The 26019-nt window shown below is 40.9% G+C and overlaps 1 long non-coding RNA gene across 1 annotated transcript; it reads left to right on the top strand.

Annotated features, from left to right (window-relative positions):
* The first annotated feature begins 15180 nt into the window (after positions 1-15180).
* On the top strand, positions 15181-17974 carry LOC306977725. Its single transcript, XR_013793857.1, has 3 exons — positions 15181-15251; positions 16673-16978; positions 17868-17974. It is a non-coding gene; the product is annotated as an uncharacterized lncRNA (long non-coding RNA).
* The last annotated feature ends 8045 nt before the right edge of the window (positions 17975-26019 follow it).

Genomic DNA, 26019 nt, shown 5'->3' with positions numbered 1-26019 from the left:
CATTAAACCACTGGCTTGAGACGTTGGAAACCGCTGTTTTTTTAACTTTAAGTTTTGTCCCCTTTCAGGAACCGGTGGTTATAACACCTGCAGTTACTGAGAAATTGGCTCCTAAAGCCGTGAAGTTTGTGCAAACATTGACGTTTTTGACTCCAATTATTTCAAAAAAGTATAAAGGCCACAGACTTCAAATTTTACAATAATAAAGACAACACTAAAAATATTAAATATGTGGAAAAAGAAGGTGGATAGGAGTGCTAGTTTTTAGGAAATAACTTTTGAAAATATCCATCCATCCATCCATCCATCCATTTTCTTCCGCTTTATCCGGGGCCGGGTCGCGGGGGCAGCAGTCTCAGCAGAGATGCCCAAATTTCCCGATCCACACACACCTCCTCCAGCTGTTCTGGGGGCACCCCGAGGCGACACCAGGCCAGCTCGGAGACATAGTCCCACCACCGTGTCCTGGGTCTTCCACGAGGCCTTGTCCCACTAGGACATGCCTGGAACACCTCCCGCGGGAGGCGACCAGGAGGCATCCGGAACAGATGCCCGAGCCACCTCAGCTGCTCCTTTCGACGTGGAGGAGCAGCGACTCTACTCCGAGCTCCTCCCGGGTAACTGAGCTCCTCACCCGATCTCGGAGGGTGCGTCCGGTTTCGGTCATGACCCAAATCTCATGACCATAGGTGAGGGTGGGAACGTAGATCGATCGGTAAATCGAGAGCTTTGCCCCGACTCAGCTCCCTCTTCACCACGACAGACCGATACAGCGACCGCATCACTGCTGACGCCGCACCGATCCGTCTGTCCATCTCACGCTCCATCCGTCTCTCACTCATGAACAAGACCCCGAGATACTTGAACTCCTCCACTTGAGGCAAGGACTCCCCACCGACCTGTAGAGGGGAAGCCACCTTTTTCCGGTGGAGAAAGAAAATATGAAAATATGCCTTTTCTAAAATATGCGTCCTATTGAAACAAGCACACTATGGGACCTACCAGCTCCACATGACATTTTCAAATTAGATTTTATGAACATAAATAAGTGAACATTAATAACTGAACATAAATAACTGAACATTAATAACTGAACATAAGTAACTGAACATAAATAACTGAACATAAATAACTGAACATAAATAATTGAACATAAATAACTGAACATAAATAACTGAACATAAATAACTGAACATAAATAACTGAACATAAATAACGTCTAAGGACATTATGTTTGCCTGGATCCTTCATTCACCTGAACTTTATATTGTCATATTTATTGCTCTTTTATTGCCTTAGTGTTTGGTGCAACTGTGAGGAAACTTCTGTTGTGATATTGGGCTTTACAAACCATTAAACTTAAACTTAAATAACAAAGTGCTTCAGATAAGTTTCAAACATTCTTTGATTTTTGGGGATTTTTAACAGAAGCAGATCAAGTGTATCTCAGCAAATGGACTTGATTCAGTCTCGCCTGTTAGATCTTTTAATTCATTCAATGTAAGAGCGTATAATGCAGTGGTTCCCAACCTTTTATCTTATACTCAGAGAATAGACTTTAAAACAGCTCTGCTTGTTACAAGTCTTTTCATGGTTTAGCTCCAAAGTCCATCTCTGACATGTTACAGCCGTATGAACCATCTCGGGCCCTGAGAACTTCAGGGAGGGGCCTCCTGGTGGTTCCCAGAGTAAGGACTAAACACGGTGAGGCTGCGTTTCAGTTTCATGCAGCTAAAATCTGGAACAGTCTTCATGAGGATGTGAGACAAGCCTCAACACTGACAATGTTCAAATCCAGGCTGCAAACAGTTCTTTTTACCGATGCATATGACTGAAAGTATTTTATCTGCACTCTTGCCTTTTACTGTAAGTGATTAATTTTTTGTTGATTCTATTTGCTTTCTTATATTTATGCAACTGTGAAGCACTTTGAATTGCCTTGTGTATGAATTGTGCTCTACAAATAAACTTGCCTTTTATCTTGAAGCCCCTCCTGCGCACGCTGTGGTCAAGCTGCGCCCTCTTAGTCCAATACAAAATAAAAACATAAATATTTGCTGATAACACATTTTCTGAAATCAGATCGTTTTAAGCACCTGTACTCCGTTCTCTGTCGTGATTTTTAACCATTTCATTTGTGCAAATGTTTGACCTGACCCTCTGACCAGACCTGCCGTCCCACGAGCCCCCGGTGGGAAGGCCCGCCCCCCAGGTTGGGAACCACTGTTCTAACACACCCTCCATCCAGGCAAGGAGGCTGAGAAGTTCTTATGGTCCTGTGAAGACTGTCTTTCTGATGGAGAGTAAGGAATAACTGAGTAGCAATAGAGTTTTTTTTCCAATAAAGTGCACCTTCAGTTATGTTATTTATTGTGTACCTGAAAAGTATTTGCTGGTGTAAATGAATAGTTATGAAGGCGATACCCGCTGGCCTGTTAGAGCCTAATGTTGTCCTGAAATGACCAGGTCAATACGTTCTTTTGGTGAATTTACTTTGTTGAATTTTCAAATATGGGTGTGTGTGGTTTCTGCAAACACAGAAAATATAAAATACAGAAATCAATACAAAACAAGTATTACACATATCTTGACTGTGCTATGCTAATTAGCTGTAATATGCATAACATGAGAAACACTACCGCAAGTTACACTAAGCACATAAACATCAGTAAATTGTCTAATGGAGACACTTACTTGATAATTCACGCACACAACAATATTTTCTATATTTGAGGGAGAACTTGCCTCGTTTTCTTAGAGAGAAAACGTGGGCCTTAACTTTAGATGGCCGCAAAGGTGCCTTAATACTAACTCTCTCCTATTCATTCTCAATGGCAAATATAGATGCAGTTCACTTTTTGGCCACCAGCGTCAAATTGGGGGCGCTGTTTCACTCCTTTCGCAAAGTTAAGGAAACACTGTTGTGGTGTCTTGTTTGTCAGTAATAGCATCAACTTCCCAACTTTTTCCAAATTTTAATGCAAAGGTCGTTGACATCTATGACTTATAAAAGAATTTATGCTGAACTGACACTTTCAATTTGGTCTAATCTGGCATTTTCTTTGACTTAAAGACATGAATGAGGTAAAGTCACTGTAGGTAGTGCAGGTTACAGGTGGTGTTGTTGCACTACATTGCCAGAATAGAATAGAATAGAATAGAATAGAAAAAACTTTATGGTCTACCATGCACAATGATGACAGAAATTTGCCTTTGGCTTGCTCATACATTCTAACACATTTGCCCAGCAATGTACATAATAAGATAAGATAAGAGATAAGATAAACCTTTATTGATCTCACAAAGGAGAAATTCACTTGTTACAGTCGGCGTTACTTCACAGTCTTATTGTACAGTCTGACAGCAGTGGGGATGAAGGCTTTGCGGTAGCGCTCCGTCCTGCACTGAGGGTGTCTCAGTCTGCCACTGAGAGAGCTGCTCAGCTCTTCTACAGTCCCGTGCAGTGGGTGGGAGGTGTTGTCCATGATGGAGGTGAGCTTGGCTAACACCCTCCTGTCCCTCACCTCCTCCACAGAGTCCAGGGGGCAGCCCAGGACGGAGCTGGCCCTCCTGACCAGCTTGTTCAGTCTGTTCTTGTCCCGCTCTGTGCGGCCCGGGGCCCAGCACACGGCAGCGTAGTGGAGAGCAGAGGCCACCACAGAGTCATAAAAAGTCCTGAGCAGAGGCCTGCTCACTCCGAACGACCTCAGTCTCCTCAGAAGGTGAAGGCGACTTTGGCCCTTCTTGTACAGGGAGTTGGTGTTGTGGGACCAGTCCAGTTTATTGTTGAGGTGAACACCCAGGTACTTGAAACTGTCCACCTCCTCAATGTCCTCCCCCTGGATGTTCAGCGGTGTGTGCGGTAGTGGCTTCCTCGTGAAGTCGATCACCATCTCCTTCGTCTTACTGATGTTCAAGCACAGGTGGTTGCGCTCACACCAGTCCACAAATTCTATGATGACTGACCAGTACTCCAGGTCGTTCCCCCCAGACCCCCCAGTAAGATGTTCATCCACTCCCGCGTCCTCCAGCTTCCCCCGCAGCAGCGCCGGCCTGATGGTGTTGAAGGCACTGGAGAAGTCAAAGAACATGACCCTCACAGCGTTCCCGGCGTGCTCCAGGTGCGTGAGCGCCCGCTCCGACAGGTAGATGACAGCGTCCTCCACTCCAATGTTGGGTCTGTAGGCAAACTGCAGCGGGTCAAGGGTGGGGCTCACCATCCATCGTCTTCATCAGGTGGGAGGTCAGGGCGACTGGTCTGTAGTGGGCCGGTTCCCTGGCGTGCGCTGTTTTAGGAACCGGGATCAGACAGGAGGTCTTCCACAGGACGGGGACCTTCTCCAGGCTGAGGCTCAGGTTGTAGATGTGGCAGAGGACCTCGGAGAGCTGGTCTGCGCAGGTCCTCAGCAGCCTGGGACTGATGCCATCTGGTCCTGCAGCTTTCCCCCGCTTCAGTCGCCTCAGCTCCCTCCTCACCTGGTCCGGTGTGATGGAGAAGGGGGAGTGAGGGGGGGACTGGTGTGGGGGTGGACTGCTGGGGGTGGGGCAGGTGTTAGAGGAAGTCCGTATGGTGGGGGCTGGAGACGTGGGTGCAGGGGGGCTGGAGGCAGGTGAAGGTGGTCGGGGGAGGGGGGCAGTGTCCACTGGGCTGGAGACGTGTGAAGAGGAGGGAGTGGGGGGAGAATCAAACCTGTTGAAATGTTTGTTGAATTCAACAGTTTATTATAAAACCAGTTCACTGCAGACACAGCAGCAGCAGGTTCACTTCAATAAGGAAAGGAAAAAGGAACAGACCGGCTGAACGACATTCATACTTACAACTTATTCAGTTCCTCGATGGCAAACGGAACAAAAGATTTCCTGCACACATTTTTCTTCGCACAAGGAAGTCTGTATCTCTGCCTTGATGGAAGGAGCTCAAAGCGATGGGACAATGGGTGGCTCTCGTCATCTGTGATCTTATTGCAGACACGACGCACTGCTTTACTGTAATGCTGAGATAAACTGGTTTGTTCTGTTATTTTACTGCCCTGTTGAACAACTCTGCCAAGTTTAGCTTTGTTTTTGACAGTTAAATGACCAAACCAAGAGACTATGTTAATATCAGTACGCTCTCAATCAAACACTGATAAACCCTTGATAAGATGTGGTCACTAACTTCCAAACCTCTCAGCTGACGCAGCAGGAAAAGCCTTTGCTGAGCTTTCTTGTCAACACAGTCAACATGTTAACAAGAAAGCTCAGCAAAGGCTTTTCCTACAATAATTGATTTTGTTCTACTAAAACTTGGCTTTTGGAGCATGTAATTTGCATAGATAGAATTAAATACAAATGTATACCATAAAATAAAATAAAGTAACTATTATTATTATTTGCAGTTATATGTGTCTCACGCTGACGTCGCCGTGTTTGGCTCGTGACCCTTAGGCACTTTTTCATTTTGGCCCAAAACGTTTGGGCACCCCTGACATAGACTGTTTAAACAATACTAATAAAAGTCACCACTAGGGGGTGGCATTTTAAGACCACATCATGGTGGGCGGGCTCACTGTCTCTGTGACGTTCTGTGAACCTCAGTCTCATTTTGACTGAAATGAACGACGCACCTAAACACACTTCATGCAGGTCTACTGGAAAATGCCAATGACAGTATGGATGTGTGCGGATTTATTCTGATCATCTGTTTATCCAGTTCTGTCTCAGTGTGTGACACCAAAGGTAAGATCTAATTCACCTAAAGACTATCTGTACAGGATAATGAAATCGTTCTTTAATTCATGTGAAACCTTATGTAGCCTTTAAAAGTTGTTGGTTTGACGATCTCCAGGCTGTGGGTCAGACGAGCTCAGGCGCGGGTGCATGAGGTGCGATCATGATGCAACATCAGAATGTCTGCAGACTCTGTTAGTTCACGGTGCTGGAGCTAGAGCAGGAAGCAAGAGTCAGATTGATAAAAACCAAACAGTAGCTAAGGTGAAACTGTCCTGCCGTCAGGTCCTTGTTTTGCACAGAAGTTTCCAAAATATGCTGGAACAAAAATATAACACGCCTGACCCACAGCCTACGGATCAGGGGCGGACTGGGATTTAAAAACGGCCCTGGACTCTGACCAGTCTGGCCCAAATGAGCGTAAATGCGCACATCAAATACATATTGACATTACCCAAATCTAAAAGCCCCTGAACTGGAGAGCAACAGCGTAACGCCTCATTTGAAAGCTAAGACCTACAAGAGTGATTGCAACTTTTTGTCATGATTTTGTTGTTTTTTCATTACTTTTGTGGCTTTGTCATTGTGTTTTATCCCTTTGTTGCTGCATTTTTGTTTCTTTGTTGTTGTTTTTTTGTCATGTTTTTGTTGGTTTTTGTCATGTTTATGCCACGTTTTTGTCACTTTTTTGTGGCTTTTACGGCATATTTTTGTCCCGTGTTCATCCTCGTTTTCGTTTTTCAATTTTGGTGCTTTTCTTTTGAGCTTTTAGATTTGGGTAAAGCTTTACTTTGTATTTGACTGACGCAATAGGGCACGCGCTTGAGGAACAAACAGGTTTGACACAGAGCAGGGCAGGAAGTAACGTGCAATTAACAACATATAATCAGACAGATCATATTTAAGTTATTATTAAAAGTTATTAAAAAACATCATTTAACTAGGCGGGTATGGTTTTAACACTTTTTGCTTCAGCTCCTGTAACTCACTGAACTTTGAGCTCAAGTTCTCAAACTTTCATACAAAGTACCCACATCTGTTGACTACAAATGGCACCAATTCAAAGTTGTAACAGTTAAACAAAAGAAGCAAAAACAGAGGCCACGTCAGGTGATCAGCTTCAAAAAGAGGTTTATTTCAATAAAAGAACAATCTCAATCTCTCTCTCTCTCTCTCTCTCTCTCTCTCTTTCTCTCTCTCTCTCTCTCAATGACACTTGAAACACTTTTTTGTTTTATTGTTATAATTATTTTCATTATTCTGATCTTTCTCTTTTAGATGAGGAAACATTATGTGTTTATATGAAGAGCTGTGTCCTGCCCTGTCGCTTCACCCCTGGTTCTGATCTTTACATCCAATGGACAAAGACAGAGCGAGATCTGATTGTCCACAGTTTTCATCACGATCCAAACCAGGTTTTGGTTCAGTATCTGGACTACAGAGGCAGGACTTCTCTGTTTGAAGAGGAGAAGAACACAGGAAATGCTTCACTGCAGCTCAGAGACGTCACAGTCGAAGATGAAGGACGGTACTTGTGTTTGGCCAACGGTCAAGTGACTTATGTCAACATGAAGGTCTTTGGTAAGAAACATGTAGATGATGTTTTCACTGATTTAACCCGAGCACATTTAAGAAAACAAATCCAAACTATTTAAATCAAATGTTCACTGAGGCCACGGCTTTAGAAAGTAAAAACACCATTAATGTGTTTGTGGTGCTTAAAGGCTCAGCAACATTTGTGTCGTAAGTTTAACAAGGTGGACTCAGTTGTGAGTATTTGTGTTTGAGCAGTTATTTCTATACACGCTTTTCAGTCATGGGACTTTTGTTGTTATGGCGGCCATTTTGAACACCGAAGTAGAATTATGCAGTACTAACAATATCACTACTCAGGATGAAAAAGAAAGACAAGTGATTGACAGTGGCCTTTTTATGTACTCATAATCATTGTTCAAGTCAGTGTTTAAGCTGCTCAAGACGTTAGCATGCTACCGGTTAGCATTTAGCTTCAACAGCTCTGACCTCTCCAGGAGAAAGCCCTGAACCACAAACATATAGCCTTGGATACAACATGTGACAGAGGTCAGAGCTGTTACTGTAGTATCAGTGTTCATAGGTGTGAGCCACACATGTGTTTATCATGTTGAAGCCATTGACAGTTGATTGATGACAGTTGCTAACCGCTAGCATGCTAACGTCTCGAGCAGCTTAAACACTGACTCAGACTGAGACTCTGTTGACATAACTCACAAACTGTAAAAATCACAGATAAAGGTTATCTGTTTCTTCTTTGATGTGTTTATTTAGTTTTCAGAGTGAAGCAGATCTTTAGTAAATCCTGCTGTAGCTCCACAGTAGGGCTGAACGATTAATCGCATTTGCGATTTTATCGCAATATTACACAACGCGATTTCGAAATCGCACAGACACGCGATTTTGGCCCATGCAGCTGATGCCCATAGAAGTGAGTGTAGTAGCGAGAGACGCCACCGACGTCCGCTCCGTGCTCCACCGCGTGCTTTTGTTTACTTCTCCATCAACTTAAGGTGCGCGGTAGATCGTGGATGTACTGTGAAAATATCAGCTTGTATAAAGCAGCCACCGCTCCGTACTATTGCTGTTTCCTCCGTTAGCATTGCGTTAGCTGCAGCGCTACACGGTCTCATGCACTGATCACAGAAACTTTCCTCCGGATTCACACGCCTCTGTCTCCACACAGATAAAGCTGAGCCTGAGCTGCTTGTTCAGAGTCCTTTGTGACTCACTTTTCAAAGGCTCAAGGCTTATGTTTGGGAATGTTTTGGATAAAGATAAGAACTTATCTCACAACCACTGACTAAAACACAAGAGCAAATAGCAAGAAATTATTTAGACTATTTACAAAAGAAAAAAAAAATCAATATAAGCTTATTGGAAATGATGTGGCTAAATGACTATGTGGACTATTTGGAATTATCTTCATGTGATTATAAAGGCCTTAAGACTGAGTAATACTTTATTAAATCAGTAGTAAATATCTAATTGTATTGCAACAAAACGTTATTAGCGGAAAATCACAATAAAATCGAAATCGCAATATTGATTTTTGGCCGAATCGTTCAGCCCTACTCCACAGACAGAGCTGCGTCGTCTGTGCTATATTTGCTGCTTATATCACATAAACGTGCATCTCTGGGGCCGTGTTTTTACCCTTATCTTCATGAGCAATGATCACGAGTTCATAAAAATGCCACTGTCAGTCGTCTTTCTTTTATATCCTGAGTAGAGATATTGGTACATGTTGTAGTACTGCATAATTCTACTTCGGTATTCAAAATGGCCACCGGAACTATGTGTGATGTCACTGGAAACGCATGTATATGAATTATTATTCCTAAACCAGACACCACAGACTCACACTTATACAAACTCATGTCAGACTTCAGTTTAGAAACAAACTAAAGACACAAACTGCCTCATGTGTCTGAGTGTGAACCAACTCAACATGTTCTTTCACTCTCAGCTCCAGTTTTGCAGGTGCACATAGACGTCAGAGATGGAAACCTGATCTGTCATGCTCAGGATATCTACCCAGAGCCTTCACTGAAGTGGACCATGAACCCTGAAGCTCAGGTCTCTGTGAATCGCTCAGAGACAGGATTGTTCTGTGTGAACAGCTCTATACCTCTGTGGAGAATAACTCTTCATAAATACACCTGTACTGTCAGCACTGAACACAGCACGAACAACAACACGTACGAGAGGAAAGGTGAGTGTTTCATTTAAGTAACTAAACAAAAACATGTTAACAATTCTAGAAGCACTTTTTCATCATTTATAAACTGGGTTAAAATTTTCCACCAAGAACCCGCTCACATCTCACTCATACACTGGAGTAACTACACCACTTAAAGTGCTTATGACAGGTTTTCATGTTTTGGTCATTTATTACAGTCAGGTGCACTCACACTTCACATCCAAACTGTTCCATTCATTCTCTGGCTTGTCTGAGGAACAGCCCGCGCTCACACTTACACAAACAAACCGAGCCCATTAGAGAAGCTCGAGGAGTTGTTTGTTTACGTGTGCAGCAGCAGCAGCAGCAGTAGCAGCAGCAGCAGCAACATGATTAATGTGAAGATTAAAACATGACAAAAAGTGGCTAACAAGGATTTTTCTTTTCTTTTGTCTAAACTGTCATGTGCACTTTAATTAGTTTAAATGTACAAAAACAAGAGTAGTAATAATTTGTTGATTACTACTACTACTGTTACACCTATACTGCTCTCAGTCAGTAGTTAGTAGTATATTAATATTAATGATGATCCAAACAACATCCTCCTCCTGTGCAGCTGCTTTTGTTTAACCTAGACTAAATATTTTCCATTTAGAACCATAAAACACAACAATAAAGCAAATTTATCCCATAAAAGACTATTTATTTTATATTTGGAGCATTTATTTGAGCTGAAAAACCAAGTAACTCTCTGTAATGCTGTCCCTGAACCAACAGAGTCAAAACTTGGTCTATAAAGATTTTTTCAATATCTGCCTTCAAAGTGTTTTCTTTTTTGATGCCATAGTGGCATCTATGTGCAGTGTCTTGTGTTTATAACATCAGAAATTCTCTCTTTACAGAGTGGGCCTATGTATTTTGGATTTTGCCTCTGATTTGTACTAGTCTTGTTGCTATTATTGTATGCTTCTGCAAAAAGAGAAATAGATTCCAAGTCATATCTTCAAAATTCCATAAGAAGTGGAAGGAAAAAACAGGCGCTCCTGGGTAAGTGCATCTCATTTGTAAACAAAGACATTTGTTATTTTTTACTGTAAACTGTCCTCAAGGTCAAAGTTTATTTATAAAGCACATTTAAATACAGTTGACATTGCCCAAAGTGCTGTACATGTTTCAGTGAGAGACAAATATATATATATACATACATACACACGGTACAAAATAACAACATGGAATGATCAACTCAGCTCGTGTTGAAAGCCAACGTATAGAGGCGGGTTTTTAAGAGTGACTTAAAACTCTCAATGGACGAGGCTGATCGAATGTTCAAATGGAGCTCGTTCCAAAGTTTGGGTCCAGCGACTGCCAACGCTCTGACACCTTGGGTTTTTTTCTTAGAGCGGAGACAGGTTAAAAGCTGCTGGTCACATGACCGCAGGGAGAATACAAAGTCAACATTTCAGACAGATACTCTGGAGCCATTCAGTGATTTAAAAAACAACAGTAGGATTTTAAATTGTGTCCTGAAGGGCACCAGGAGCCAATGAAGAGACTGTAGCACAGGAGACTGTGTTTGAACAAATATGGAGACAAACTCACTGTGACACAGTCAGAGGAGGATCAGGCCTCAGGCATAATGAGAAAAATAATCCACTTAGATATTAACTAAAACAATACCCTATATTACTCACTGATTATACTGAGGGATATTAACTTTCTCCTACTGCCTTTGAGCAGCTCTGGATTAAATATTTCTGCAGTTTGAGTATCTTTTGTTACTGATATTTTTGAAGATATTGATTATCCAAAATGTTGGATTTGACAAACAGAGACATCCAGAAACTTCCACCAAAAGAAAATACAAATTCCTTTTACTTTTAACCATGAGGGGGCAGTACACACGGTTTTAGACTGTTACAGTCTGTATAAGGGCAAAATACACACACGTTACAAAACACAGCTGGGATCAGGAGGTCATTCTGTAAAATCATCATATATACAATTTATCAGCAGTTCATAATTGTTCAAGAGACATTAGATAAAAAACAAGTGCATTTTTCTGTCCGGCTACAGGAAAATAACCTCTTCACTGTCTGGACCTGACTCTTGTTACAGTGACCCCAGGGCTGATACTGTTACTGATGCTGATGCTGGTGTGGATGTTCCAAACCCAGAGGAGGAACATCTTGAACCGAACATCTCTGAAGAGGCTGAGTCTGAACTATGACAAAGGCTCGGAAAATACTGACAATAGACTTTTTTTTTTTATCAGCAGTTATAAATGGATCGTTAGAACTTCTTTGTACCAAAGACTGTTTTTAAATCCAGACTCAAAGCTCCTCTCACCATGGCATTATTGTTGTTTTTCATATTACCGACAATTGTGATTAGATTTGCAATTTCATGTTTTGAAATGAAGATTCATCTTATATCGTGCACGTTTTAAACAAGTTCAGAAGTAAATTCGAGAGGAAGCTGAAATATGAACTGCCAATACAATATGTTTTTAAACTTAGTAACAAGCACAAAGTTTTTCTTTCCTTATAATCCTCTGACCCTTCAAAAGGAATATTTAGAGGATTGATGCAGCGTAAAAGTTCTCAATCATTCACAACGTATTTAGAGTGAAACCATGATTGAAAATGTGTTTATCAAATTTGATACAGCAGCTCATAAAATAATCATAATTATTATTATTAGCAAATATATGCATTTTTATGTTATGTTTAACCTCTTAACTCCCGCCTGAACCGAGAGCATTTTCTCCGAGTTCAGCTTTACCCAAATCCTGTAGGCCCGTGTAACGCCTCATTTGAAAGCTAAGATCTACAAAACTAAATTGACAAAACTATCGATTTTTTCCCCCGATTTTTTTGTCACTTTTTCGTCAAATTCTTCACATTTTTTGTCAAATTCTTATCACTTTTTTGTCTATTTTTTGTCACTTTTTCGTCCATTTTTCCCTCAATTTTTCGTCCAATTTTTTTCAATTTTTCGTCAATTTTTTGTCACTTTTTTCACATTTTCATCATTGTTTTCGTCTCAGTTTTGTTGCTATTTTCACACCTTTTTTCCAGAACGTTTTGGACTGGGGTAAAGCTGGAGAAAATGTGCTCGGTTCAGGTGGGAGTTAAGGGGTTAAAGCTTTATATGACACGATTAGCTTCATTTAAAGTAAAATTCTGTACGTTATAAAAAATATACTGGTGTTTTTTTGCATTTTACTTGCATTGAGCTGCACAAATGCCTGAATTAAAACTCATATAAGCAAATTGAGATTTCACTACAATCTTTTTCCAGCATATTTTGGTGATTATTTGGGCTTTTCAGGGTGAATGACAGTCTAAATGTATTGATGTAAATATGTCATTGTATTGAAAATAAACCACTGTGTTTTTTTCACGTTTCAAAATGACGTTTTATGAATTTCTGTTTGGCTAAAAGTGGTTTATTTTTGTAGGTGAAGCTTTTTTTCATACATTAGAGCCGAGTCCTTTGGTGAGACACTGCAACATATCTTTTTTTTGCAATATGAAGATTTGTCACTTAAAGTTTTACTCTCAGTAACACAAGCTCCTTTTTCTTTACTCAAGAAAGAAACAGATACTTAATGTTAATATTACTCAAGTACATGTTTGATGGGATATTTGGATATTTGAAAGTTCTGATGTTTTGTCAAGTGCCATTCGTAGCATCTTATACTGCATCTCATCTTCCATTTGAGATCTGGAACGTCCACTAGAGGGAGCCATAGGAGTATTGTGTAACAAGGCACTTCTAAAGAATGGCTGAGAGTGCAGAGTGTGTACATTGCCATCTGTAGGACCAGCATAAAGGTCAGATTTGTGCAGTGTTGGACTTGTTCTGTGGACAGTTTCCCCCACCTGAGCTGTGTCTCTCTGCACTTCATCCAGGGTCATCAGAGGCTTCATGGTAACAGCTGTGATCAGGGGCGGACTGGGACTGAAAAACAGCCCTGGACTCTGACCAGCCGGGCCCAAATTAGCGTAATTGTGACACTTCCACAAATACATATTTTAACCTCTTACCTCCCGCCTTAACATTAACGAGTGCATTTTCCCCAGTTCGGCTTTTTTTTTTTTTTTTTTTGACTGGTATCATCAGCAAAAAGAACAGGAAAGGCGGTCGTAGAATCAGAAGCAAAATCATTAATATAAATAATAAATAATAATGGTCCCAAAACTGAACCTTGTGGTGCACCATACTCCACGGAATTCCATTTAGATTCATGTTTGTTTATACTGGGCTTTACCCAAATATAAAAGCTTCTCGACAGGAGATCAACAATGTAACGCCTTTTTTGAAAGCTAAGACCTACAAAAGTGATGGAAACGTTTCGTCACGTCGCCACATTTTTGTCATATTTTTGTTGTTTTTTAAATCATTTTTTCTATCATTTTTTGTTGTGTTTTTCTCACGTTTTTGTAGGTTTTTTTTCTCTGTGTTTTTCTCATGTTTTTGTTGACTTTTCATCCTCTTTTTCTCGCTATTTTGATGCTTTTCTTTTAGCTTTTAGATTTGGGTAAAGCTCGGTTGAGGCGGGATCGGTGGCCCTAGAGCCAGTGACCCCTCTGTGCTCTTCCAGAATGGACATGTGGCCAGAGATGTTTTTATAACCTAACCGTAGGAGCTATTTGTCCGTTTTTTGATTTAAAGTTGAAATTTCACATTTTGTTCATTAGTTACACATAAGTATGTTTTCTTTTTGTTATATAGTCTTCAATATGCTAAGTTAAGTCTAATTTGCTTTCTTTTTGTTTGATTTTGCTTAGTCTTCTGTTGCGCACTTAGGGGATATAGGGGAGCAGCCACATTGTCCAACACGCACCTGGGGGGGCTAATGGTTTTTTACCAGTCCCGTCGGAGAGGCAGCAAGTCGGCCTTGAACATGAAATCTTGCTGTTTGCCGTCCAAATCTGGAAAATAAACCCTCTTTGAACCTTTAAGTTTGTTTGGACATTGTTTTCTTTTGAATGCTGCGTAAAACCAAAAAACCCAGGGTGCGTCTGAGTGTTTATCTGAAGTTTTCTTATGTCGCAGTTTAAGTATATTTTTATTATTTTTTTGTTAACAAATACTCACTATAGCATAAATTACAAAAATCTCCAGAAATCAGAAAGACTCTGGATAAATGAGGCCCTATGTTAAACATCTTTTTTTTTATTTTTTTTATTTCTTTTTTTTTATTGAACAATGATATTAATTTTATAAACATTTATGCCAGGGGTTAAAAAAAAAATAAAAAAAAAAAAAAAAAGTAAAAAAAAGACAAAAATGACAGAGGCAGCCCTTAGCAGCAGCACCCAAAACAGGTTAAAGCATCAAGAGTCTTAATAGCTTTGGGGTTTGAAGAGGAACATATTGATTCTTTATATTGCATCATTTCGAGCAAGTAGAGTTTAAAAAGGGGATTTTTACCGGAAAATTTACATTTATGAATGTGAAATTTTGCAAAAATAATCAAAAGATTTATCACATAAAATTATTTTCGTTTAGAGCCACAGGGCTGGTAAAGTCCTTACAGTGATCCATTTGATATCAGGTACAAACTGCCTCCAGTAGTGAATGACATAAGGCACACTAGCAATATCTTTCTGAAGTAAAGCTCTAATGTTTTTGTTACTCATGCAAGGACTGGAGGCGGGCTCACTGTCTCTGACGTATCATCCACATAGACTGCAGGTAGCCTATATTAACAGCCGTGTGGGATCGCAACAACATAATGACAATGATGATATGGATGTGTGCGGATGTATTCTGATCATCTGTTTATCCAGTTTCGTCTCAGTGTGTGACACCAACATAGGTAAGATATAATTCACCTATAGACTGTCTGTACAGGGTAATACAAGCCTTAAGAAGTTGTTGGCTTAGATCGACGGGGGTGCATGAGCGAGTGCAGCCTCACTTTGACATGTTTACAACCTGCTCGCGCTGGAGTTAGAGTCAGATGGATAAAAAAAAGTAGCTAAACTAAGCCACAGCCTACAGATGGTGTGGTGGCAGCAGTGTGACTGCTTTATTCGTTTCTGACTGACGCAAAAGGGCCTGCGCGTGACACAGAGCACTTTTGCCAGGAAGTACAAGGTAGTTTTCGCAGCCCTTTTCGTTTTAGTTTAGAAAATGCTCTAAAGTTTGGTCACATTTTAGTCATTTGCAAAATGTGATAGTTTTAGTCACGTTTTAGTCAGACAAAAAATAAAAAGGTTTTTGTCAAATTTTCGTCTGTTTCATTATAAGAAGTTATAATTAATTTCGATAAGCCTTGGAAATTGGGATAAATAATAGCTATGTATAGAGAGAGCGAGAGAGAGAGAGACTACAACTTATGGGCTCTGGTTGAACTGGTGCAACCGACTCGAGACACAGCTCAAACTTTCATACAAAGTACCATGAAGTACCCACATTTGTTGACTACAAATGGCACCAATTCAAAGTTGTAACACTTAAACAAAAGAAGCAAAAACACGTCAGGTGATCAGCTTCAAAAAGAGGTTTATTTAAATAAAAGAACAATCCAGAACAATGCCTCTCTCTCTCTACAACAACTACTACTACTGCTACAACACTCTGTGAGAAACACCAAGACACCACAACAGTGTTTCCTTAACATTTGCGAACAGAGAAAGGACAGCGCCCCCAATTTGACGCTGGTGGCCAAACGGTGTACTGCATCCAAATTCACCATCGAGGATGAAATGAAAGAGAGTTAGTATTAACCACACCCAGCGCAACACAAGTCAGAAAAGTCCACCCGTGTTATGAACTGCAGTCAGTTCATAACACAGGTCTGTCTGAGTCAAATCATCAGCCACAACTTTTTGCAGGCACACCTTGGTCAGTCTTTCCTTTCCACTGTCTGGGCATTCTGTAAAAGTACACAGTGTATACAAGGGGATGGTTGAACTTGCATCTTTTGTCCCTTTAAGTATTTATTTTCCTGGTGATTTTTAACATTCACTCATTGTTTTTAAAATATAAATACGAGCCGATAATGTAAAACCGTTTCTTGGATTGGATCATATTTTGAATCAATAAGTACATTTTTGATGAAGTACTTTTACTAAAGCATTGAAATCAAGTACTTTTGACATCTAGCTAAATGTTTCTGAAAATGAACCTTTAGGGAAAATTAAACCTACAGATTGTTGGAGCACGACGACACTTGAAACACCTTTTTGTTTTATTGTTGTGATTATTTTCATTATTCTGATCCTTTTCTTTTAGATGGGGAAACATTATGTGTTCATATGAAGAGCTGTGTCCTGCCCTGTCGCTTCACCCCTGGTTCTGATCTTTACATCCAATGGATAAAGAGAGACGGAGGAGGTCTGACTGTCCACAGTTTTCGTCACGATCAGAACCAGGATATGGATCAGTATCTGGACTACAGAGGCAGGACTTCTCTGTTTGAAGAGGAGATGATCAGAGGAAATGCTTCACTGCAGCTCAGAGATGTCACAGTCAAAGATGAAGGACGGTACTTGTGTTTGGTCAACGGTCAAGTGACTTATGTCAACATGAAGGTCTTTGGTAAGAAACATGTAGATGATGTTTTCACTGATTTGACCCGAGCACATTTAAGAAAACAAATCCAAACTAATTGAATCAAATGTCCCCTGAGGCCACGGCTTTAGAAAATAAAAACTAAACATCCACTCCATTAAAGGAATAGGCCACCGTTTTTACATACTGAGATATGTTCTTACCTAACCTTAGTCGTGTTAATATATCCCCGTCTGGTCTTTGTCCGTGCGCTCTGCCAGGCAAACGGAGCACATACGCAGCCTCTCCCACATGTCACATAGCTCCAAAAAAGCTCACGATAGAAGCTACCAAGCTCTTCCACGTGTTCCCTATTTAAACAAAGTTAGTTTCCCCTGGGGGAGACTGTCAGAGGCGCTTTCGCGACTACACACGTCTGCGCCAACGGACCCTCTGACACCACCATACAATCATTCACACACATCATTCATCCTGGCCTATTGTACATGTTTTTACTCCACACAGAAAGGCCCCGTCCAGGCCTAAAGACTTCCCCTGCTCACTTCCGTCAATAGAAGCTGCGTGTTTGTGTGACAGAGCGCACGGACAAAGACCAGACGGGGATATATTAACATGTCTAAGGTTAGGTAAGAACATATCTGAGTATGTAAAAACGGTGGCCTATTCCTTTAATGTGTTTGTGGTGCTTAAAGGCTCCGCAACATTTGTGTCGCAAGTTCAACTCAGCAACAAAGTGGACTCAGTTGTGAGTATTTGTGTTTGAGCAGATATTTCTGTATTAATTATTCCTAAACCAGACACACAGACTCACACTTACACTGACTCATGTCAGACTTCAGTTTAGAAACAAACTAAAGACACAAACTGCCTCATGTGTCTGAGTGTGAACCAACTCAACATGTTCTTTCTCTCTCAGCTCCAGTTTTGCAGGTGCACATAGACGTCAGAGATGGAAACCTGATCTGTCATGCTCACAACATCTACCCAGAGCCTTCACTTAAGTGGACCATGAACCCTGAAGCTCAGGTCTCTGTGAATCGCTCAGAGACAGGATTGTTCTCTGTGTACAGCTCTGTACCTCTGTGGAGAATGACTCTACATAAATACACCTGTACTGTCAGCACTGAACACAGCACGAAGAGCACGACGTACGTCAAGGAGACAAGTGAGTGTTTCATTAAAGTCGCAAAACAAAACAATTCTAGAAGCACTTTTTCATCATTTATAAACTGGGTTTACATTTTCCACCAAGAACCCGCTCACATCACACTCATACACTGGAGTAACTACACCACTCAAAGTGCTTATAACAGGTTTTCATGTTTTTGTCATTTATTACAGTCAGGTGCACTCACACTTCACATCCAAACTGTTCCCTTGTCCTCCAATCAGCTGTGACAGTGGGCGGGGCAGACAGGCACCTGTGCTACTAGGTGTGTTTAAGATGAGCGAGGCGCTGCAGGCGGCTGCAGGCGGCTGCAGGCGAGCGCTGCAGGCCGGTCAGATTCGTGTCCCAGATGGCCCCGCCTCGCTCTGACGCCACCTGTGCGACGGTGCCCGTATTCTCTTGAGACCGAGGCGGCTGGAGCGCCTTGGGGAGGCGAGTGAAGTTGCTTTTCTCCGGCTCGCTCGGCTGGCTGAACTACAAAGGCCAAAGGGATTGTGGGAAATGAAGTGCCGTAAACACGTACGCTGACAGAGGACTGACAGATGATTGGATATGAGTTGTGTTTAGATCGGAGACGTGTTACCCTGACGCTCCGCGGCTCCTGCATCATCTTTTCTCATCACAGAGATCTACTTAAATCTGCAGAAATGCTTCAGAGTCTTCATATTTGACAAAAAGTGCCGTGTGTCCAACATATGGCCTACATTTAAATATGCATAAGTTTATTATTCTAATCCTAAACTGTAAGAGGAGAGTCTGTTATTTTTGCTGTAGTGATGGGTCTGTCTGGTGTGTGGGAGAAGCAGAAATGTGTTCACAAACTTTTACAATAGTTTTATTCCCAAACTCTTTCTAACAAACGCGAGACGCTGCGTGATCTGAGGCTCCTCTCTGTTCTCGGGGCTGAGATGTGTCTGCCTTGATTAGAGGCGCCTTTCTCCGCCCTCGGACGCCACCGCCAGGTCTCGAATCGAGGTCTGGAATCGAGGCGAGGCGCACTTCATCTTAAACACACCTAATGACTGAGAGCAGTACACAGTAATGGTGCAACAGTAGAAGTAGTTGTTAGTATATTAATGATGACCCAAACAACATCCTCCTCCTGCAGCTGCTTCTGTTTAACCTATGATAAATATTTGCCCTTTAATGTTAATTTATCCCATAAAACACTATTTACTTTAAATTTGTATTATTTAATTTTAAGCTGAAACAACAAAGTCACTTTCTGTAGTGCTGTCCCTGGACCAACAGAGTCAAAACTTGGTCTATAAAGATTATTATTATTATTATTATTATTTTTAAACCTGCTTTCAAAGTGTTTTCTTAATTGATGCCTTTGTGGTATCGATGCACAGTGTCTTGTGTTTAACATCAGGAATTCTCTCTTTACAGAGCGGGCCCATTTGATTTGCCTGATCACTTGTGTTGCTTTTATTGTTGTATGCTGCTGCTGCTGCTGCAGCTGCTGGAGGAGAAGGAGAAATAAAGATGAGAAGAAGAACATAACACCAGACTCTCCTGGGTAAGTGCATCTCATTTGTAAACAAACACATGGTTAGACATGGGTTTATCCGGTTGTTTTTTGTGTTATTTTGACTGTAAACTGCAGAGTCTGAACAAACATAACTAAAACAATGCTCTATATTACTCACTGATTATACTGAGGGATATTAACTTTCTCCTACTGCCTTTGAGCAGCTCTGGATTAAATATTTCTGCAGTTTGAGTATCTTTTATTACTGATATTTATGAAGATATTAATTATCCAAAATGTTGGATTTGACAAACAGAGACATCCAGAAACTTCCACTAAAAGATAATCCAAATTTCCTTTACTTTTAACCATGAGGGGGCAGTTACAGTCTGTATAAGGGCAAAATATACACACATTACAAAACACAGCTGGGATCAGCAGGTCATTCTGTAAAATCATCATATACATATACAATTTATCATATATAAATAAAGAACATACAAGTGCATTTTTCTGTCCGGCTACAGGACAATAACCTCTTTACTGTCTGGACCTGACTCTTGTTACAGTGAATCCAGGGCTGATACTGTTACTGATGCTGATGTTGAGACTGATGTTGAGACTGTGGATGTTCCAAACCCAGAGGAGGAACATCTTGAACCGAACATCTCTGAAGAGGCTGAGACTCAACAAGAACAGAGACCGGAAAATACTGACAATAGACTTTTTTTTATCAGCAGTTATAAATCTGCAGATAAACCGTTCTATTTTTTTATTAAAATGACTGTTTAAGGATGTGATGTGACATGTTACAATGTTAGTGTCATTTCTGTCACTCTCTCCTCTGCACCACAGACTTACATGTTTCTACTTCACAGTGTTCTTGAGTGTTTTTAAAGGCACTTTTAAATGTACTGTACTTTTCTTCTTCTTGTTTTTCATATTACCGACAATTGTGATTAGATTTGCATGTTTTGAAATTAAGACTGAACTTATCGTGCACGTTTACATGAGTTCAGAATTATTCAAATGGGAGCGAAAACTGAATTATGAACTGCCAATACAATATACTGTTTTAAACTTGACATCAATCAAGGTTTTAAACAGTGCAAGCTCATAAAATAATGATACAGGTCATTTATTGGCAAATCAGTGCATTAAGGCTCATGCTTCTCTTATTTAGGTCAGTAAATATAAGCTGTAAATGACACAAGTTTACGTTAAATGAAAGTCTAAATGTATTGATGTAAATATGTCATTGTAATGAAAATAAACCCGTTTTTTTACCTTTGGAAATGACGTTTTATGAATGTTCTGTTTGGCTGAAACAGGTTTATTTTTGCAGGTGAAGCTTTTTTCTTCCATTAGAGCCGAGTCCTTGGGCAACACACTGGACTCGTCTCACCAGAGCGTCCGTGCTGGGTCGTTGGATCTAATCTGCAGCAAAGTGAGATGTTTGTTCTTAAAGTGCAGATCTGTTTACACTGTGCACTCACATCCAGGGCAAAGGAACTTATTTCAAGATGACTTTGGAAACAAAAGTAAGTGAGTCCATGACCTACTGCAGAGGTGGGTAGAGTGGAATAAATATTTACTCAAGTAAGAGTCACGTTACTTTGAAATAATTCTACTAGAGAGAGCTGAGCCAAATAAATACTCAAGTAAAAGTAAAAAAGTACCTGGAGACAATGTTACTTGAGTACTGTGAGTAACTGAGTAAAAGTCTGATTCAGTTGTGACATAAATTGTGAGAAACAAAACTTAGAATAAAATGAAAATCTTAATATTTCCAAAGAAATGCCACAAAATTATATATTTTGAGCTGGCGTTAAAGGCACTATACTGTGGGCGACCGTGGACGCATTTCCAGATGTGGAGCTTACCTGATGGTCAGAAACACCTGGCTGGAGAATCCACCTATTGTACATGTTGTAGTGGTAGGGGAAACCAGAGTACCCAGAGCAAACCGACGCAGACACGGGGAGAACATGCAAACTCCACACAGAAAGGCCCCGTCCAGGTGGGAATCGAACCCGTGCTGCCCCTAAATACACCAGGTGAATGTTTCACTGCACTGACCGCCGGTCTTTGGCCTCAGCCTCACATTCATGAGGTGAATATGTGTGTTTATGATTATCTTTATCTGCAGAGATTATGGGTGTCATAACATACTGACTTTAACATTTTCTGTTATAGTCTGTTTACTTCATTGTTTACTGTTTATAGTTTTGTACATAAGATATCAATATTTTACTATTTAATTATTTTTTGTTTGTTTTTCTCTCATTTTCTGCCTATTTGCACAGCCTGAGTGTTTCTAAGAGCTGAATGTAACAGGTAAATGTCTCCATTGTGAGATCAATAAAGAGTGAGATCAATCTTATTTTATCTTATTTTATCTTATTTTATCTTTGGCGAGCTCTCAAAGTGCATAATAATGGACATTTGTTCCACTAAATAGGAAATACTTTTGATTTTGATTTTAATCAAGTAAAATAGTTAAACTTCTTCCACAAAAAGTTCCACACGCAGACTCCCTGTGTAATTGTGTGAAAAGGTTATTTAATACATTTATAAAATTCGATAAATATATGGGAAGCAAAAAAAAAAAAAACCTTTTACAAAGTAATGATCTTTTACCATGGATATATTTTCATACGAAGATTTAGTGCTTGTGCATTATTTTGAAAGGATTTTTGGTTTGAGTAAAGCACATCCGGTCGTTGGACACTAGGGGGAGCTTCGGTTCCATCTCTTGTCATTAAACCACTGGCTTGAGAGTTGGAAACCGCTGTTTTTTTTACTTTTAGTTTTGTCCCCTTTCAGGGACCGGTGGTTATAACACCTGCAGTTACTGAGAAATTGGCTCCTAAAGCGGGAAGTTTGTGCAAACATTGACGTTTTTGCCTCTACAGGCATTTTTGACTCCAATTATTTCCAAAAGTGTAAAGGCCACAGACTTCAAATTTTACAATAATAAAGACAATACTAAAAATATTCAATATGTGGAAAAAGAAGGTGGATAGGAGTGCTAGTTTTTAGGAAATAACTTTTGAAAATATGCCTCTTTTTAAATATGCATCCTATTGAAACAAGCACACTATGGGACCTACCATTTCCACATATAACATTTTCAAATTAGATTTTATGAACATAAATAACTGAACATAAATAACTGAACATAAATAACTGAACATAAATAACTGAACATAAATAACTGAACATAAATAACTGAACATAAATAACTGAACATAAATAACGTCTACGGACGGGGGACACCGCGCCGCTCGTCGCTCCTGCTGCCGACTTTTATTTGGACTTTATGTTTGCCTGGATACTTCATTCACCTGAACTTTACATTGTCATATTTATTGCTCTGTTTTATTGCCTTAATATTCAGAGCAGCTGTGAGGAAACTTCTGTTGTGATATTGGGCTTTACAAAACCATTTAACTTAAACAAATTGCTTCAGATAAGTTTCAAACATTCTTTGATTATTTGGGATTTGGGTTTTTTTTAACCGTCAGAAGCAGATCAAGTGTATCTCAGCAAATGGACTTGATTCAGTCTCGCCTGTTAGATCTTGTAATTCATTCAATGTAAGAGCGTATAATGCAGTGGTTCCCAACCTTTTATCTTATACTCAGAGAATAGACTTTAAAACAGCTCTGCTTGTTACAAGTCTTTTCATGGTTTAGCTCCAAAGTCCATCTCTGACATGTTACAGCCGTATGAACCATCTCGGGCCCTGAGAACTTCAGGGAGGGGCCTCCTGGTGGTTCCCAGAGTCAGGACTCTGGACGGTGAGGCTGCGTTTCAGTTTCATGCAGCTAAAATCTGGAACAGTCTTCATGAGGATGTGAGACAGGCCTCAACTCTGACAATGTTCAAATCCAGCCTGAAAACAGTTCTTTTTACCGATGCAAATGACTGAAAGTATTTTATCTGCACTCTCGCCTTTTACTGTAAGTGATTATTTTTTTGTTGATTCTATTTGTTTTCTTGTGTTTATGCAACTGTGAAGCACTTTGAATTGCCTTGTGTATGAATTGTGCTCTACAAATAAACTTGCCTTTATCTTGAAGCCCCTCCTGCGCACGCTGTGGTCAAGCTGCGCCCTCTTAGTCCAATACAAAATAAAAACATAAATATTTACTGATAACACATTTTCTGAAATCAGATCGTTTTAAGCACCTGTACTCCGTTCTCTGTCGTGATTATTAACCATTTCATTTGTGCAAATGTATGACCTGACCCTCTGACCAGACCTGCCGTCCCACGAGCCCCCGGTGGGAAGGCCCGCCCCTCAGGTTGGGAACCACTGTTCTAACACACCCTCCATCCAGGCAAGGAGGCTGAGAAGTTCTTATGGTCCTGTAAAGACTGTCTTTCTGATGGAGAGTAAGGAATAACTGAGTAGCAATAGATTTTTTTCCCAATAAAGTGCACCTTCAGTTATGTTATTTATTGTGTACCTGAAAAGTATTTGCTGGTGTAAATGAATAGTTATGAAGGCGATACCCGCTGGCCTGTTAGAGCTGAATATTGTCCTGAAATGACCAGGTCAATACGTTCTTTTGGTGAATTTACTTTGTTGAATTTTGGGTATTTGAATGTGGGTGTGTGTGGTTTCTGCAAACACAGAAAATATAAAATACAGAAATCAATAAACAAGTATTACACATATCTTGACTGTGCTATGCTAATTAGCTGTAATATGCATAACATAAGAAACACTACAGCAAGTTACACTAAGCACATAAACATCAATAAATTGTCTTATGGAGACACTTCCTTGATAATTCACGCACACAACAATATTTTCTACATTTGAGGGAGAACTCAAACCAACATGACTCGTTTTCTTAGAGAAAAAACGTGGGCCTTAACTTTAGATGGCCGCAAAGGTGCTTAATTCTCAATGGCAAATATAGATGCAGTTCACTTTTTGGCCACCAGCGTCAAATTGGGGGCGCTGTTTCACTCCTTTCGCAAAGTTAAGGAAACACTGGTGTCTTGTTTGTCAGTCATAGCATCAACTTCCCAACTTTTTCCAGATTTTAATGCAAAGGTCGTTGACATCTATGACTTATAAAAGAATTTATGCTGAACTGACACGTTCAAATTGGTCTAATCTGGCATTTTCTTTGACTTAAAGACATGAATGAGGTAAAGTCACTGTAGGTAGTGCAGGTTATAGGTGGTGTTGTTTACATTTTGCACTATATTGCTACAATAATTGATTTTGTTCTACTAAAACTTGGCTTTTGGAGCATACTATTTGCATAGATAGAATTAAATACAAATGTACAACAAAAAAGAAAATAAAGTAACTATTATTATTTGTAGTTATGAAGCCGAGGCGTTAATTCAACCTGGGAGACGATTTTCAGCATCACATACCTCCAGCCAATGATCGCTTCCGAGAGGGCCACACCTCCACCTCAGCCATCAGCGTAAGAGCCGCACCTCCATAGCAGCCAATCATCGCCCTCGGTCCCGCTTTTAAGCCCCAGCAATCACGCCGGGCTCAGACCCAGAGCGGCGGAAGAGAGGAGAGCGGCGAGCTTCCATTCATTCCCTCTGCCGCCTGGCGACCGGAAAGAAGCCTCCGGAAATCCACAGGAGAGCGGCGAGATACGGGCGGCCGCAGCGGAGACTAGCGTTAAAAAAATTTCAACGCTATGCAAATACAGAGCCATTTCCGGGGGCGGCACCGACCACAGAACAAGCGCTGACAGACACCTGTGCGTGATTGGCTCATGCGCAAAAGCTGCGTCTCAAACCCACCTCCACGCGCTCCTGCACAAGGGGGGCCGGCCAAGGAAGCAGAGCAAGCTGAGCGACGGAAAGCGTTTTTTTCCCGCTTGGTGTGAGCCCGGCGTCATGGTTCGTTCGCTTCCCAGCTGCTCTGCGACCCGCCTCCACCCCACCTCCGCCTCTTCCCTCCACGGCTTCTACCTGCTGCAGCTTCACGGGTCTTCCATACCACCACCAGTGTCCAGGCAGTGTCCATCCCTAACTACAAGCTGTTCATCCACACTGACTTTCATACATCGACGTTACCGCCGGGGTCTGATCACCAAAACTAATATACATGTCAATAAATCTTCCTAATCGCTGCTTTTGTCTGTTTGAGTCTGTCCAGGTTGAAATATGTGTCTCACGCTGACATCGCCGTGTTTGGCCCTCGGAGACAAAAAGTTTGGGCACCCCTGACATAGACTGTATAAACAATGTTAATAAAAGTCACCACTAGGGGGTGCCAAAACTGCATGAACGGGGGCAACCTGGCCTTTTAACAGCACCTTTAGACGTCATGGTGGGCGGGCTCACTGTCTCTGTGACGTTCTGTGAACCTCAGTCTCATTTTGACTGAAATGAACGACGCACCTAAACACACTTCATGCGGGTCTACTGGAAAAT

The sequence above is a fragment of the Gobius niger genome, assembly GCF_951799975.1.
Source record: "Gobius niger genome assembly, chromosome: 18".
NCBI classification, from domain to species: Eukaryota; Metazoa; Chordata; class Actinopteri; order Gobiiformes; family Gobiidae; genus Gobius; species Gobius niger.
This window is presented reverse-complemented; position numbering and strand designations above follow the sequence as displayed.